The sequence below is a fragment of the Bombus vancouverensis genome, chromosome 1 (genome assembly GCF_051014615.1).
Source record: "Bombus vancouverensis nearcticus chromosome 1, iyBomVanc1_principal, whole genome shotgun sequence".
Classification (NCBI taxonomy): Eukaryota; Metazoa; Arthropoda; class Insecta; order Hymenoptera; family Apidae; genus Bombus; species Bombus vancouverensis.
Genome location: NC_134911.1, coordinates 18,410,732 through 18,429,781, shown reverse-complemented (window position 1 = coordinate 18,429,781; position 19,050 = coordinate 18,410,732). Strand labels below are relative to the sequence as shown.

At 37.3% G+C, this 19,050-nt stretch overlaps 1 protein-coding gene and 1 long non-coding RNA gene across 3 annotated transcripts in view; both read left to right on the top strand.

The window, feature by feature from the left end:
- The first annotated feature begins 952 nt into the window (after positions 1-952).
- Positions 953-2,040, top strand: LOC117153395 (uncharacterized). Its single transcript, XR_004463600.2, has 3 exons — positions 953-1,155; positions 1,235-1,721; positions 1,896-2,040. It is a non-coding gene; the product is annotated as an uncharacterized LOC117153395 (long non-coding RNA).
- A 3,804-nt stretch (positions 2,041-5,844) lies between these two features.
- Positions 5,845-19,050, top strand: part of LOC117153394 (uncharacterized) — a 72,188-nt gene continuing 58,982 nt past the window's right edge. For both annotated transcript variants that reach the window (XM_033327404.2, XM_076621934.1), the window contains exon 1: positions 5,845-7,147. The gene's annotated coding sequence lies outside the window, so the exon portion shown is untranslated. The remainder of the gene's footprint in view (positions 7,148-19,050) is intronic.

The following is a 19,050-nucleotide window of genomic DNA, read 5'->3' as shown; positions in this document are numbered from 1 at the left end:
ACGTTCAAAATTTCAAGTGCTTTTATTCTTTGATTTAATATTTATAGACTCTTTTAAAATCATATTTGGATCGATGGTCTTTAAATATATAAACAAGCAATCATGGTTCCGCTAGAAAATTTTTGCACGACAACTTCGAATGACCCTGGAACACGAATCAAAGAGGAATTTCGAAGAACTTAACTCGACATAACTAATATTTTGATTGCCATATTTGTCTTACCTTCGAACGAGCGCCACTTTAAAAAGGTACCAGAAATATCGATTTCCTTTCGACAAAAATCTCGATGTCTCTCACAAATATACAAAAAAAATGTGTACTCCTTTTCAGCTGTAAAAATAAAAGCCAGGTTATCGTTGTTACAAGAAAAATGTTTTGAACAAAGCTGGGAACCGACTATTAATAGAGTGAAAAATACACTGGCAGCGTTTCAACCGGTCTGACAGAATTTGTTTTCCCCCCAAAAATGTATGCTGCACGGTTCTATCTACACATATATTCGTTACACATCCATCCAGCCTTTGTGACGTCAAGCAGAGAAACTCTCGATAGAATTCCCAGTCCTAATAAAATAACGATGCTAATGAACGCATAAAGTCGACCAGAAAGCAAACATACATTCGGCTTAAGATTCCTCAGCGACGAAGATTCCGTCGAACAACGAGGGGAGATCCACTTCGTCTGGCGAGAGAGAAACGGCTGTTTTTATTTTTCAAAAACGTGGCGCAAATCACCGAGACGTTGAAGTCAGGCTCGTTGATATACTTCTGCGGACTTTCCCGTTTCCACTATAGCAACTTCGCCTCCCGAAATCGTCTTAGAACAATCCGAACTCTTATCATATGTCCGTGCTCGAAACTTTTCCTTCGCGAGCACCGCGGTGAAATAAACGCCTGACGCACAAATAAACTTCATCCCCCGATGAAACTTTGGCGACGTTTCCAGCGGCGACGTTTCGTATTGCGAGCGTCCCAATTCGCGAATATCACCTCGAACCAGCCAACGCAACCGTCGAACCGCCCAGTGGAAAAACAATTCCCGCGTGAATAACTTTTCTGTCATCGCGTCGTCGAAAAAGTATGGACGCGAGGATTCTCAGACCGTTTTCGGTATCTTCGAGTCGCGAATGAAAATTAACGTCTGGAACGAGCCTGGTAACGTGCTACAGGGGACAGATTAAGAATTCTAAAGGCGCGACAGCATCTTCGCTTTAACGTGTGTTCATTTTCACAGGTTCTGGTTTAGTCAGCCAACCAGAAAATGCAGCTGGCTCACCGAAGGGATCGAACCATAGCCACGGGGATCGGATCGACGATCTCGAGGAATCTCATCTGGCGTGAATGATCGTGCAGAAGGGAATCGCGTTCACGTGCAGACCGGTGAATAAAGCACAGGGTTCCTTATTAACGACGTGGACTCACCGAGTGAGTCCGAATAATCTGTGGAAACGATCTTCATGACAACCTATAGATTGTATCTTCGGTGGTATATGTGCCAGCACCTACGTTGAACACTTAGAGTCCTAATTATACGAGGAGGCACAGAATCCGGGCTTAAAAGCTTTATATATAGAGCGGCTTGATATATCGCGGGAACGTTTAGTGGCAACCGCGTTTACAAACACTGGTCGAACCGACGCGTCGCCGAAGATAATCGCACCACATTTAGCTTCGCCAAGAATTATAGAAATCTTGAAGAATAGGTGGTGCATTTTCAGAAGGTAAATGCGAATTTGGGAATTATTTCAGCTGAAAATGATAGATTTTTAATGATTGTTTCGTGTCAATTTTTGTTGACAATATATAAATCATATTTGAAGGAACTTCAATATTCCGAACGTTTTAAAAAGTATAAAATGATATTCTTTGGTCGAATGAAGTTATTTTTCTTTCAGACATTTTTATCCGAATAATTCTAACGAGAAACATAAATGCACTAAGGAAATGCGTAAAGTATAATACTTTACCAAACTTAAAAAATTCACCGTTAAATAACGTTATCGTCGACAAAATACTTTCTTTTGTTTCTTGAAGCATCTTCTAATAGAACGCAATCACGTTTGAAAAAATGAAATTAAATTACATACATTTTCATGAAACACAAGTAGGTCCTTTAAGATACAATAATATTCTTAAGAAATCAAATATTCTATTATCGATTATATGTTCAAGTTAGATAGAATATATTACTTTAAATTTCAACAATGATACTAACAACAAATTGGATTATGCACTAAATGCATTTATTCTTTCAATACAACTAGCTACAAAAAGATACCCGAAGGAAAAATAATTTTAATCAATCGATAAAAATTATTTTCTTGCTTTTGAAATAGCTATATAAATTAACGTTAATGGCACCCGTAATAGTAATAGAAAATTACAGCATCTTTTAACTTGAAAAAGATGCGAATACGAAAACTATGACAAATGCACGTACGTAGAGACATAACGAAGAAAATTAGAGAAGTCAGGATATTTAGAAAAGCCTGTAAATAATAAGCATGTAATAAATCTTGCAATTTGGCAGTAGCTAAAATATTAGTTGAATTATGATGCTGCATAGTTTCTTGTAAGCGCTTAATTTTAGAGATATATTTATTCTCATCACTCAGCCGTTCCAGCTAGTGGCATATGCTTCTATGCATCTTCGGTTTGGCATTCGTACAAAACTGCAGGGTAAGATATTAGTGGTTAGTTGTAAACCGAACGATCCATATATAACTTTGCAGTAACACGAACCTTATGCATGTAAAACATTAATTAACAGAGGATAGCGAATAATCATGAAGACTGCTATGAAAATGTATACCTATACATATGGAAAAGAAAAGGTAACTCTTTATTCTATATTTACCATTTCCATGATTTTATATTATATTTCAGGTAGAAAGATTAAGCTGTGGAAATTCAGTAAAATTTTTATGCTTGTAAGTTATATTAAAGCTTTTAACAGCGTTTCATCTTTTAAATTGTATTTAAAATTCGTAATTTAATTTCTATCCGCCTATTTTCCATTCTCTGTGAAATCACTTCATTCTAATATTAAAGTTAGTTATTTCCTCATAACTTTAAACAAGTTAGCCAACTCGCTGCCACATTTATTTACGTAGCCTACAACATGATTTTTATACCACTAACGATACTAAAATTTCAGGAATATTGTTTACCAGTAGCACGCAAAGTCTGATATTTTTATATGTGACCTACGTTATAAATTTAAAATTTATATACACGCAGACGAAAGAATATTAAAATTTAGTATTTTCTATACATATATGTGAAAGCAACATATTTATTGGACATTTGTTAGTATATCGGTAAGTGCTATCTATCGTATTTTAGATTACACGTACACTATATCTATTCATTGCTCTTGTCAAATATAACTTTGCTTTATAAAATTAAATTTCGTACCACCGTATAAATAAAACAGTTTGTCCTACTAATCTTGATTCCTTAAATATTCGCGATATTTTTTCCAACGTATAATCTTGGAGAATTTGAAAAATCTGTCAGGTATATGTCTTATAATGTAATCGTATTTGTGTCAGCCAGAGTCAACTATCAATTACGTAATATCAAGCAAGATCATCGCAATTTCACATAGCGTGTAATCCCACTCTCGTTCGTGATTCGTTCGACTATAGCAACAAGCGTTGGAACGTAGGAAAATTTCAAGCGACATTCTCTAAACCGGCTAATTGTGAAGTCGTCGGAACAGGTGCAATGCGATAACTCCCAGCGCAGAAGGATAATCGCAAGGGGACGCGATATCGTGAGGTTTGCTTGGTCGTTCAGACTCATACCGGGACCTGGGACTCCTATCGGACAGACGAGAGAGAAAGGGTATAACTGGATTCAAACTTGGATGAAACTTCCAGGAAAACTGCTCCTGCGGGACGCGTGAGTCGGGCTAATACACTCCAAGGATGTCACAAACGAAACTCGTGACAGGAGCAATCTCGAAAGGCGCCATTGTACTCGTTAATTCGGGCTAAACAAGCACAGTAAATTTCGGAAAAGATATCTCTCGACACGACGGAACACTCTTCCACCGACGGAGTTGTTGTATGAAATTTGTAGATCTTATCTCGTCCTGCCCCTCTCTGTCTCGACTGGGACGCTTTTCATTTCGGTTGATAGTGCAGCCAACGCACTAGCACGCATCTGTAATTTTTGTTTTACCAACGCCAACGTCGCATAGAATCTTTTTGTCCAACTGCTTTATATATCTGGCTGACTCTTGTATTCGTGAAATGGAGCGGCGCAAGATTGTCACTGAAAATTTACCCGGACGGGGTAAAATGCGGTACAAGAGTGCAAATTAGAAAGATCGGGCTTGATTTGATAGTAGCTTCTTCTTCGTAATTGGATAAATTTACATGGCTCGTAAGATTAATACAAAACGAGGTGAAACTGTTCAGTTTTTGATTCTAGAAACATCGCAGAATTTTTAATAATTAAATTGAAAGCTTCGATTATTTAATCATAATTATTTTGTAGTACTGAAGAGACGTTAAAATAATTAAGCGAGAATATCGTTATATTATGTTAATAAAATTGTATAAAAATTTCCAGAAATTTGATTGAAAAATAGGAAAGATCGTTGACACGTTGAAAGTACAAATTATAGAATTTATAAAAAAAAGAATTAGGAGTAAAAGATATTTTTTTTAACAAAAAATATTATTAGAAGCATAAAAATTATTCAAATGCCAATCTACGATATCTTATCGTATATTGCACACATCTCTGACATCAAAAGGAACTACCTCTCTCCGAGCGGTCAGATCGTAAAGGTGAGAAGATAACGCTTAATCGTGGAGAATAAGGGGAAACGAATCACTCTTAGGAGGCAGCGGAATCAATAAACGAACTTCCCTTGAATAGCAACACCAGGATGTTTTTACCGGTCGCTTATCTATTAAACGTTCAAGAGGAAAGAAATGAAGTTCCCTGTATAAGGCGTGACAGGAACATAAGGCACAATAAAACTCGGCTAATTTATAACAGCCCCGAGAAAGGTTCTGGACGTTGGCCGAGGAACATGGCTGGCTCGCTTGTCTCCGTTACAATAAGAAAGCCGGCTTAGACGGATTCCTTCGCCTTTGATCGGCGTCATAAAGAGATACACCTGATCAAAGACAGAATTCCACTAGAGATCGCGCCACGAAGAATTAATTCGATTCTTTTGACGTTTCGATCGCGGTACACGCAGCGTACGTTCGACGAACTTCGATTACGTCGCTGAGAACATCGCCACGAACATCACGACATATGTACATTTATCCGGGACGTCGAACAGTTCAGGGAACATGCGGGGATAGTGAAGGAGGCAAGAGGAAACAAAAAAAAAAAAAAAAAGAAAAAAAACATACTACCGAAGGTAGAATGCTATCTGATTTGTAATACCCGCGGGACCGGTATTTATCACACGTCCGAGTGCGCACGTACTTTCAAAGTGGTGAAAAACAGCCGCGATAGCGGACTCGTTGACGAAACAGGTAATTTGAAACGTGGACGCGCCGACACTGGTTTTAGTCATTGAAAAATTTTCTGGATCACCTATTTTCATCGTTACCAGTCCGCTCACTTCATTCTTCGAGCATTTGTTGTAGCAAGTAACGCATCTCTGAAATCCATCGGTTCTACGATGACTCAAAAGATACTTCCCCTGTCTTGGGACAATACACGAGTACGTTTGGTCGTTTCTCGAAGAGAGGGAAGGGCAGACACTCGAGAAAACGATACAACCGTGGATATCTCTTGGAGGAAAGTAAATTTGATGTGGCGTAACGGTTGGACCGGGATACCGAGGTCCTTGGAAACGACGATGCTCCAGTCGATGCGATTATCTGAAAAAGTATCTATTGCGTAATTGTTCGCAAAGTGGCAGCAGAAGAGGGGCAGTGACGGTGGCGGGAAACGCATCGTACGATGAGCATGTTATCCGATTCACGGTGGGTCAAAGAACATCTTGTTGGTCCAGACGCGGGGAGTCTGATCGAGAATACACTTAGTGCACTCGGTCAAAATAAGAAAGCTGGCTGTAGATGCTTTCCTGTGTTGCTTTGATCGGGAACGTAAAAAGAGGAGCACCTGACCAAAGAGCTGTCTCACGGGAAGAAAAGCATCGTCGTAACGGAGTCTGCGTGTTACAACGACGACACTCAGGGAAACGGCGAGGGGCGAAGAAGAGGATGGAGCCACGGCCTGGTGGGGGTAGATCAGAGGGAGAGGATGGTGGAAGCGAAATCTGGCCTCAGTCGTGCGCGACGCGCCATATGCGGTGGACCATTTGTCAAGGCGCTCACAAAGGCCAATAATCTCGCGTGACACGTGTGATTCCCCGATAAAAAGTGTCACGTGCTGGCTGCACACCCCTCTACGACCGGAGGCGAGTAAGCCCCCACCATCATCACCCCGCGAAACTTCACGGAAAAACTTTTTCCCTCGAAGCCGCTCGACAATTTCGTTCCAGTGTCGAACAGAGAGCGGTGTGTCTCGAACCTCAGCCGTATTTTTTTCTCGCGATTGAATCGTCCGTAGAAAACTAATCTTTCCTCGGAGGAAGGCGAAGAGCAAAAAAAGGGAACAGAACGAAGGTTGAAAGAGAGGTGAAATACCTTTGGTGCGGTGGAACAACGCTACACTTATTCGGCCAGGGCCCTTTCCGAACGAACGCCGATCGAACTTCCAGAGAAAAGTTTGGACCCTTGGTGCCGGACGCAATGTCGCTGCCAAACGTAAAAGCTTAGCACTCGGACAAGATTGAAAAAGTGGCACGAGACGATCGCGTAGGACGAACAAGGGTAGGCGCCTTTTTTCCCTTCCGACATACGCGAAGTTCGATTAAACAAAAATCTATACTGGCAGTCTATCAAAGCGAAAGTGAAACGAAGATTTACGTTCGTTATAATCGAAGCTCGTTCACGATGGAATCGGTGTGATCGAGCGTAACGCAACACATCAGGTTGACGTTTAATGCAAATCGCTCTTTTTTTCCACGGTATCTGCTGCTACACGTTGATCGTGTGTGTAACGCGTTCCGACGCGCGATCCCTGATGGACAATCGACGAGGATCTCGTTAAGGACGACCGGTGGAAAGAAGCGAAGAAATTTATGGTGCGACGATCAGAAAAGGTAAGCCGCAAAACACCGAATATAGTTGGTAATTTTATGCTCGAAAAAACTTTATCGCGTGCTCGGTAGGCGGGCCGAGAAATTTATTCAAATTGAGTTGTCGAATTTTTCTACTCTTACGCCGGACAGGTGAAGCCAATGCAATTTCAATGCTAAAAAGACACTATCATTGATGCACTTAACTAGCGCGTATTAAGAAGCACGTGCCCCGTCGACCGGAGATATCGAGTCAGAATATCGGACTTCGGTCCAACAAGTAGATTATCCGGAATCAAGGTCGGCTTGTTGACGATTCGTTGTTATTGTCACGGGATCTAAATTTACGGGGGCAATTTATTTTCTGCCTCTCCTTTTTTTTCCCTTCTTTCTATCCCGATGCTCCTTAACGAGCCCGTGTTAGGAAACAATTGAATATATTTCCCCTCCAAGAACGCGAGATACCTCGTTGCGCATAAAAGAATAATAGGGACGGAAAAATTTCGCCGGGCTTTCATAAAAGTTTGGCGCTACACCATTGTGCAAGCTCTGGTATTAGCCCTCTACCCCTGACAATGTGCAGGCTACAATAGAACGCGGGCTTATTTAACCTAACATAGCCGTAACACGTGTAGCTAGGATGCACAAGAAAAATATACAAAGTGCGTTCCGAGAAATTCGCACACCTGTTGGTACGAGTGGTAAGAAAGACGCGATTCTTCGCGGAGCACCCATAATCCGCTTCCATGTAGCGTTGTGCTCGATGCTTTTGTGTAGATACAGCCAATGATAGTATACCGGATAAACGCGACGAAAAAGGAAAAAAGAATCTGTTCGTTCGATTCTCCATTCGATGCGCGAAATAACATTGAGGTATAAATTTGATAAAAAATAAAAAGCAAAAGGAAAACAGAGACACGGAGGATGTAACAGAGACAACGATAGAGATAGCAGATAGAAAAGAGAGAAGAGGGTGGAATCTAATCGAGACACCGCGCGTTATTCATATTCACGCGATCCATCGATCACACGGATTTATCATGCGGACGGTATTTCGCATGTACATGCGCGTTTTATATTTAGCGCGGCTCATTGGCACGGCGCGTTATCGCGCTGCCTCGTATTAAGGCGGGGAATAATTAATTCGAGCTGTGCGATTCACAGATTACAGCTGGTGTTCGTTGATATTTAGAGGAGGAAGGAATTGAATCCCAATACCCATGGACTAGGTTGTTTCTCATTAAACGGACCTCCGGTGCAATTAACCATGACTAACATATTTGTAACACTCGATGAATGGGCCGAAAGCTCACGGGCCGTGACTATGCGACTCTGATTCTCTCTGTCAGGGTAAACATTGGTCCGCATATGCGAGCAGTTTAAACGTTCATACGTTATCATGACGACCGGGCCGAAACTGTACGGCCAGCGCTTCGTTCCTGGAATCGATAAATCGTGTTTTTCGTATCGGTTCTACCCAAACGGGCTCAATGGCCTAGAAAATGCCCAGTGTCGGTCTTTTCGTTCGCTCGCGAACCATCTCTGTCCGGGGCTCTTTTAACCGGGGTTAACGATCTGGAGAGTTTGGCCAGTGGCTCCGGACAACCGTTCGGAAAACTCGTAACACCACGGCTGACACGTCGCGCGATGAAATTGTAAATGGCCCCGTGAGACGACTCGTGAGACTCCGCACTTTAAGCACCAGTCGATATAGTTACCTACGAGGGAATGTTGCTCATGGTCGTGCGGCGTAGATCGAGGTAAAAATACATTCTTTAAAGCGAGTACGTCTGTGTTTCGCGGTGAAATTTTACGGGGGAAGATCGCTTGAGGACTTTTTAGGTAGAACGAATGAAACCGTTCATAGTGTTTGATATGAGTTTGATACCGTGTTTTAATTGTAGTTGTAGCAGATTTGGCAACTTTATTGCGAAAGTAGCTAGCGAAAAATTTGGCGTTACTTACTCGATGGAAAGTGTACTTGAATTTTTTGATGGAGAAAGTATGAATAAATGTTCGAGTGTATATATACTTTAAATTAGTATATTCAACCGCAGTAAAACAGTCGGATTATGATTATCATTTAAAGTATTTTGGCGACTCCAGCTTTTTTATGAGATACTATTATTTCTTTATGTTTGCGTTTTATTTCATATAGCTAAAAATTATAAGTATTATAGATATAGCTAATTATTCAGTGAGAATTTATTTAAATCTATAGTGAAAAGTAATTTCAAATTGGAAACTGCTATAATTCGTTAAATCTCTCGTTCTTAATAATATACAGATTCATAAATTGACATATCAATGATTCCAAACTTTCTAACAAACGCGTAGGTACGAATCAATAATTCTATTATATGAAGATTTACGAGAGAGAGAGAGAGAGAGAAAAGTTATAAACGCAGATATATTGAAACGATCATATGATAATGTGACAACATATGTTAAAAGTATTTTAGTATTGTTTACGTACAGAGTTTGAAAAATTATTTATATGAATCGAATGTCAGATTATCTTTTATACCACGATAGTCTTCACTATAAAGTTGCGTAATGTTATGAATCTGTGCGATGAAATTATGTATGGGTCAGTTTATGTCGTACACTGTTTACGTTGGAACTATAAAACTGCGTAAGTACATATATAGAATAGCATGGGAAAGTTTTATAGTCAGAATATTTTTTATTGCCATCATCTAGCTTTATATATATCCAGAAATACTTTTAATTAAAAATTACTCACTTCGTTTGGCAATAAGCCTAATTTAACCCATTAAATAATATCCGGTTGATTAATCTTGAAATCTGCAAGTTCAATAATACATCGTCGCCGATTTCATTTAAGAGAATAGACTTTGATTTATTAAATGGATCTAATTGACCTGATCTGTAGTTTACGAATCGTTGATTTCCACTGATTTTAAATGGACAGCGCTACAAATAATAATTCACAAATGTTGTTGAGGTTAATATTTTTCGAAATTCGCGTAACATATAATGGAATTGGCAATCTGTATTTGTGAATTTGTATCTGAATTTAATGTAATGTATGTATATTGCGACGTAGTTAACGTTACATGTCTAAAATGTATTAAAATCTTCGAAGCCGTTCAATAAATGGCATTAATCTGCATGTAAAATAATGCTTTAAATACCGTTTTAATATATGCATTAATCCTTCGGCTATATTCGATTATTGATTCTGACTATTGAAAATAATAAGTATAAATAATGTAATCTCACCGATACGTGTGTTAATTGCATCATTTTCAACTATAGACAGATGCTTGTCAATTTTAAAGATAAAATATGTATCATTTAAACATTCAATTAAACAACTCCATCACGATATATCGAAGAATTAAACTTGTTACAAGACGTTCAAAGTTCAAAACCAATCATATCACATTAGAATACATTAAAATGTTCCACATTACGTAATAAAAGCACGCTCGTAATGCAGTACTCAATCTGAACAGAGATATAAAGAAGTTCAATTCTATAAGAAATCTTGCATACATGTTACTAAATTTTCATAAAATTACTAAAGTACTACCTTTAAAAATCAATTCTTACTTATATTGATAACTTTTACGATGGACGAAGATTACATTGATGGAAGTAATTTTTTAAAAATATTAGATAAATTATTATGCACTTAAAATTTTGCACGGGGATGGTGCGACACGACGTCGAAAAGTACATCTGAAATGAAATAGTACAGATAATTAGAAGTTACGCAAGAGGATAATTTTCAATCGAATAAAAATCTTCACAAAATTTCCTGAAGCAAGCTGTTTCAGTAAACGACTTGTTGGTAGGATACGTCAAAAGCCGTGGCCAACTAATTAGCCAATCAAACAGCTTATTAATTAGCGACCATACGTCCCATATGATGACTGAGTAGTTATTAGCAGAAGTTCGTGTTACTAATACCCGCGGGGAACACGAAATTCGACGTATTGCCGGGCTCGGATCGATTTTCTATGGATTGATGTACGCCGAAACAGATTACTAGATTCCCTGTCAAAATACATTAGTCAGATCGATTGAAATTAACGTTTAATACTTTTATTGTGATAAATTCATTACATGAAAAGAGAATGATGTATTATCTCGCGTGTCGGGGATTAAAATAAAGTTAAATATCGTCTGTGTCATATACCGATGTACATAGTATACCTATCGCCTGTGCGTATTATTCATAATAATAATCCATAAAATAACGCGGATAGGGTGATCGATGAAATTTTCGATAAAAGGATATAAATTAACAAGAAAGCCGTCGAATTCTCTGCCTCGTTCGATAGTATATAGCCGTAACCAGCGTTTCACTGTGAAAAAAAGAGAGGAAAGAGAAGAAAAGTTCGCTCTTTCCATTCATTGTATCGGCGTTCTTTTCAACTTAAATGAAAATACTTTCAAGCTTTGTTGTATGCTTCTATCATTTTTTGCTTTTCCCTTTTTTCTTTAGTTTTTTTTTTTTTTGATTTGTTTAAATTCAATTAATCGCAATTGAATGGCTCTTACATATTTATCGCACAGACGAGTTTCATTCGATTTAAAAAGCCATTAGCCGATGTATATTATGGAGAATAAATTCTGCTTTCTAAATTCGCAATTTAGGTCGCATTAGGTTGGAAACAGTGCTTAACACCGTGCGTCTGTTACGGTCGAACTGAAATACTTAACTTACAATTAGAAGCCTAATTACGTGCTATTAAGTAAACGAAACGTGGCTCATTTACGTATTAATGCTAATCCGATATAGACAAAAAAGCGGAACTTCTTCAACATTCTAAAGAAAGAGACAGAAATATTTAAAGTAAAACGAAGAACAAATTAATATTACTTTTACGTGAAAGTGACGATTATTGTATTTAATGAACTCATTATATTCAATACTTAAAAACTATCTCGTATTTAACGCTATGATAGAATTACGACTCTCGGTATTTGAAAAATTGTATTAGAAAAGTTGGTGGTTGCTTAAAAGAGTTAACATATTTGATTGAACAGTTTAAAAAGTCGCATCTATAATTTATTGAATTTACGTCAATAGTTCTACGATCTAACGAATAAAATTTAGTTTTTAGAACAAATAACGAAGAAAAATTATAGTATAGAATAAGCGTTTAACATTAAAACTATCAAATCCGCGAAAGTAACAGGTTTCAGTCTCGTATTTGTATAATTACTAAAGATATATAGATAATTTGGATGAAATCAATGTTAGCTTTTATCGAGATCAAAATACAATTATCTTACATATACGGTATTCCTATTTCGTGTTCGACGTACAATTGCTTAAATGCACGTTAAATATTTAGACTCTTCCAAGATCCTACTACTTAGAAGCAGAAATTGATATACTCCACATAGTACAATTTAATACAAAAATAGTATTCATTACGTATGAAACAATAAGCAACGAACTTCACTAATCCTTCGATATACCAGAAACGTATAGTGACAACTATTCCTATACGAACATTCTTCTCAGTTGACCAAAATCCCTCTGATCGATCCATTCAAAACCATATCGTATCACATTGAAAAACACATTACGTAAGAGTAAACTATCAAAGACGCGACATAGCCTACGTTGCACCAGTTCTTGGCCTCGTCTGTAACGAACCGTTCTATGACGGTCTAATATAAAATTCGTTCACACGAGCCAGAAACCAGCGACAAAGGTGCAAGGTCTTGGTATCTGAGATGGCTCGTCGAGGGTGTCGCGCCGGCTCGCCAAGGGTAGCTCGTCGAGAAAGACGCGAGGAGAACGAGGGGAAGAGCTGGAAAAGGGCTAGGTAGGGGTCAGAACGCGCGAAATAATCTCTCCTTTCCGCGAATAAAGTGGATGCGAAGGTGGGCCCTCGTTAGTTTCCGCTTGCCGTAACTCTTCGTGGCAAGATGCACGAGCCGGTATTATTCTTGGCCGGAATAGTGGATCGTTAGGTTTAATCGTGCGGGCGTTTTCGTCGCGACGAACGGCACAATCAGCCGCGAGTAATCCCGCGCTCGACCGAACCTTGCCCTCTCACCCTCGTTTTCTCTTTTTTACCTAGACGGTAAGAGGGGAAAAAAGTGATCAACGCGGTGGGGATAAAAGCGAGGAAAAATGCTTCTCGCCGCCATTCGCGTCTAATATACAAAGAGGCTGATACAACGGACCACTTTTCTGCAATTTCGGGGGCCAAGGAGATTGCAACCGGCTGGCACACAATACAATCTTCGCGTCTTCTTTCTACATCCTACTGCTCCACATAATTTGCCGCACTCTCTATCATGTCAAGACGAACGTTCTATCACGAAGCGAGGGGATGATCCGGTCTGTGAACGTTTTTCGTATCGCATGATGGTATTGATATACAGGGCGATTCCGAAATTGAGATATAAAAAAGTAAGTCGGAAATACAACATTGAGATCCATTTTTGTCTCGTTTGACTATCTAATGGTATGGTAGACAATCTGGTTTGTCGTATCTACTTTTGTTCGCGTGTATAAATTTATAAAGACGGTGGACGCTCAACAGTCTACGGTATAATTATATGCAATGTGCGGTAAGTTTCAGTAGTTGATTTATGTTAATAATATTGTAACTATCGTCGTTGATTTCACAAATACGTTCTTGCTTTACGGAACTGAGGAACCGCAACCTGGTAACGATTGATGTTTGAGATCTTCATCTTTTCGAACTTGGTATTGTCTATTAATTAACAGTTATTTTTAGTGTGGACTATTTCTATGATGTAAGAGCAACACCAAGAGCAATAAAACCGACCAACATCATAAACTATAGTATTATTGAGATCATTTTCAGTATTCTGTGAATTGTTACAATAATTCAATTATTGAATTTATTATGTCGTTTAAAATCATATTAAATAGCGACATTTTTTGCAAACACAAATAGGAATATCTGTAATTGGTCAGATCGAATGAACGTATTATTTTTAACAATAAATATTACAGGTAAACGGAAAGAAATTTTCGAACTCGATTTTCTAAAAAACGAACGCACGTATAAAACAGTTTTGTTCGATATTTTTAGCTCACCTTTACGTTATGAAATCAACTATTTTTTGAATATATCGCGATTTCAGAATCACCCTGTATGAATTGGCCGTTACGTTCGCTTGCGATCGTCGTTAAAACAAGGTACACGGACGATGTGGCTCGATGATAAATCTAGAGTTTCTCGTGTTTTCATTAGACGCGATAAGTCGCGGTAAAAGTGCACTACGCCTGCAACCCTTGTGTTTATGCGGATTAACGATAATGGAACGTCGCGTTCTACGGTTTCGTGAGAAATACACTGAAAATTGTAACTTAAACTTTTACGCGTTGTTCGTTGCTGGAGTTACAGGTCTGTGCGCCGCTTTTCCCTTTGACTGCTTCGTTTTTCCGGCGTGGAAAACGTTCTGGAAATGTTGAAACAACTGACCGCTTTTCCTTTTTTCCCACTTTTCGTTCGAGACATCGTTGGGACATGGAACCAACTGACTTTTTTTTCTATTTAATACAATAGCAAGTTACATTGCAATTATTTCTCATTAATTTCCTTCAAACTTTTAAGGCTATTCAATAAATCGGACGGAAAAGTGTGTGACGTATTTACTTATGAATATTAAATACAAAATTTACTAAATAAATGAATAAATTTTACTAGATTTTCGCAAACATTTAAGATATACTTCCTCAGCGTTAAAGATCATAATATTTAACAAGTAATATCATATTTATATTCAATTTTTATTAGTTGAAACTATTTTTCTTTAGCAGTATGCCAAAATATTAAAATGTAAAAGAAATTGGTATTACCTTTTTTTTTTTAATATTACCACGATCGTAGAAAAAGTAAGAATTATAAAACAAAAATTGCAATTACGAAAATATCGAAAGTGGAGAATTCGTTTCTGTATGAAACATTTTATTCGATACAATCTCCTAAGTAATGTCTGAAATTCTCGCTTGCGCTTGTTCTGAAACGCATGTTATGAATAATAAATATTTTGTGAAACACGAGGAGAACGGTGTTCGTCCATTTAGAATAATAGATTGCATTTGTTACGAGCAATTGTGATAGAATGTCTGTAGATTTCTTTATTAAACTTTAAAGCACCTTTAGTGGATGGAATTACACCTCTTCAACTTGCTTCCTTCGATCAAGTTTCCTTCTCGCGTAGGAAGTCTCGTAAAGTTAAAAGTTGTATAACTCGTCTTCCTTGCCTTGAATACTATTTTAAACATCATCTGAATTATTTAACATTATTTTTCTCATGCATGGATTAACCTCATTACGACGTATGGGAGAAGAACCCGTTTCCCATAAAATGCGACAAGATCGCAGTTAATTATTGACACTTCCCCTATTAAGTACTAAAAAACGGAATCTCCATGAACTCATTAAACTTTTATGATCATCGGATAGAGTTACACTTTTCTAACACGATTCTTCATACAAGTTTCCTTCTTCGCATAGGAAACTTTCGTAAAGAAGTTCAACCATCTCTCTCAATAGTAATTGAACGTTATTTTTAAGCACTGCATAAATGCTAGGTTCTCTCTCTTTATTGCTAGTAATTACAGTATGCTTTTCTCCTATATCCTTTTTACATTATTCGATCGAATGATACCTCTTCAAGCTGATATCGATATCAATTTTAATCTCAGAATATTTATTACTATATAAAATTCAATCATCCATGTTTTACGTCTTAGTAAGAAATCTTTTAGAATTCAGTAAAATCTAGTTTTTAATTTGTTAAAAGGTGTGTCGTTTATTAAACATATCTTATACGATACATCTACCTTATCAACACTTCGCAATCGAATTGACAATTTAATTAAATACCATTACAGTTTTTCAATTTTAATCACGTATTTCTTTCAAACCTTGCTTCCATCTTCTTTCTTTTATTCAATAAAAAAAAAAAAAAAAACTAAAGATTCGATAATTAAATTCGATAATATGTTTCACATTAGAGAAGACAATTTTCCTGTATTTAAAGTAATGGAACGAACTGGTTACCAATATTAATATTAAAACTCATACCCTTTTCTATCTTCATCCTTAATTGTCTTTCAATTTTTCCAATTATCCTCTTTCGACATCGAAAATTAAGGGACGCTGTTATTGTAAGATTACACCTAACGAAATTCAAAATTCTACGAAAATGATATCATGTCACGTGTTAAAAGAAGAAATTTTCTTTCACTTAAAATAACAAATTACATTTTGAGTGTCAAATCGAAAACTACATTTCTGCAATTTGATCCATCGTTTGCCCGCAATCTTCTCTTTCTCCTCGTGTTATTTGAAATAAAAAATAACTCGATAGTTTTCAATTGGACGATCAAATCGTGTCAGAGTTACTGGTATGCTGTTTTCAGACACTGTTCCGAATCGAGCACATCATGATACTGCACGTCCCACAGATCGGTTTTTCCTCTATCGGGGCCGACGTATTGCGGTTAAAAAATGATCTGCCTGTTATCAGCAATTGACGCGCACCCTTTGATTCGCTCGCAGACGATGAAACTATTGTTCGTTCTTTGCACTTTGTGGAGAGCAAACGTGGCACGAGATACAGAATCGTATCGCATCCGTTCAGTCGTGTGTCCCAATTCGTGAATCGTCAAACGTATTTTAGCGGAATTTGATGGAGCCTGGCTTCGCTCGGTCAATACGTTTTCGCCGCGTAATTAAAAGTTACTCCGTTTTATAAAAGTATCCCGCTGTAGGACTGTGTAAATTAAATCGCGCGGAGATACAACATCGAGGACGAACAGACACGCGGCGCGCAACAATTTTACATTTAAATTCTGGAAACAATTCTTTTTCTTTTTCGTCCTCATTTCCTGGAACATCGTTGGCCAGGAACAAATTGAAAGAACGAAATTTTACAAAACGCGATCTCTTCGCTTGAGAAAGTGGAGGGTAAATTTCGTCGCGGCTGGAAATTTTTAAGCTGCCGACCGACTTTGTGAAATATACACGCAGGCTGCAATTTTTGTAATTTGAGAAACGGCGAAGGGTAATTTCGTTTGCAATTTCCTGTCGAAAATGCGGGGTGCGATGTTCCTCGGCTACGTAGTTTTTCCACAGAGTTGATGTTAAACATTTTGAACACGTTCGTGTTTAGCAATTGCAATATTATGTAGTAACGCTAATATTTAGACGCTACTATTTGAACTTAATGAATTGATGAATATATAATTGCGTACTTGGTAATTCAGGAAGCCACGAATTCAAATATTCTCTATAATATTCTATATAACGATTATAATAATATAAAAGTAACGATATGTATATAAATATAATAAAAAACGTAATAAATATTTGTTTCCTCTATAGTTTCATATTACTCTGTTTGATACATGTATAAATTATTCAACAACGATTTCTGCGTACTAGCGATTTATCGATTAGCAATTATACGTACACGTTCCTAAACCTTTGAAATCTTTACCTATGTTAGGTCAATAGAAAGAAAAATATGATGGGCCTAATAAGGTCAATGACCTATCCCGATTGTAGTTACCGTCGAATCCCCTCCAAAAAAAGCATAATTTCATTTAAACCATTAAAGTTATAATTACAATTACAATCAATTGTTCTTTCATGACATTAACAGAATTGATTTAAGAATTCGCTATTATAAACATTTTGCCCAAGTATGTATTAAAAAGTTATAATATTCTTGACATATATATATATATATGGAATGTATATACGTACGTGTAATATTCATAAATAAGTATAAAATACAAAATACTTGTATTACATGCAAATTGTTCTTCGTGTTGGAAGATTCTCGTGTTAAAAGGTAACTTTGATCAAAGTATAGATTTTATGCGTCACTAAATCCCCACGAGGCGTACGGTAAAAAAAAAAGAAAAAAAACACTTTACGACTCGACTGCATTTCCGTATCTCGGCGACTCTGTCTAAAAAAGTTTCGTAACAAAATTTCTAACGGGCCAGGAAGTTTATCGCGACGAGCGTCGTCAGCGTCAGTTCATTTCGATTATCAGCCGGACCTTTTTTCTATTAAACCTTAACTTCTTATCGAGTTACGCAAATGGACCATAACAGAATATATTAAGTCGTTATTATAAGAAAAGGCAGGACGTCTCGGTTATTCAATTAAATATCGTACAGTTTTCCAGGGAAAGTTTAAATTGACGCGTGCCACGTTCGACGATTAACATCGTGGATTAAATGAAGAGGTTTAATAGAAGAGATATTTTTAAAACGAAACCTTTAACGCGCAGAAAAAAGATTCATCGTGATATTCGGCACGATGAGTTACGCAATAAATGTGTCTCGATATTTTGATAATAAACTATGCATCAGGCGTAGGAGAAGAGTCCGTGCTTCTAGTTTTATACCTTTTGTATTTTCATTCTTAGAAATTGAAATATTCTTCGCAGTCATTTATAACCGAATCACGTATAACTGGATCATTTATCGGGACGTGGAATGGTTGGAAAATGGGACGTTAATTGTAGATATCTGGAGAATGAAATTGAAAAGTCTACGAACGGCTGAATTGCTTAATTTATCTTTCGAGAGATGCGTATAAATAAATAAAAGAATAATAATATAATATCAGGCATTGCTTAATATTTAAGTTATCGGTCCGTAGTTGAACTCTTGAATATAAAGAAAGCATCGTATCATCTTCAAGGAAGACTTGTCATACAGATATAGTAATCGTATAAAATAAAAGATAAGTGGAAATAGCTTTATGCGTTCAATATTAGAAAATATACAGTCTCGGGATTTCCTCTTCGGCAACAAATTATCGAATCATTACAAGAAGATCCAATTAATTTAAGAAACTATTACGTGATATCGAACGTATAAAGAATCATCCGCGATTACAATTTAACAATGCCATGAAAAATGAGTAACT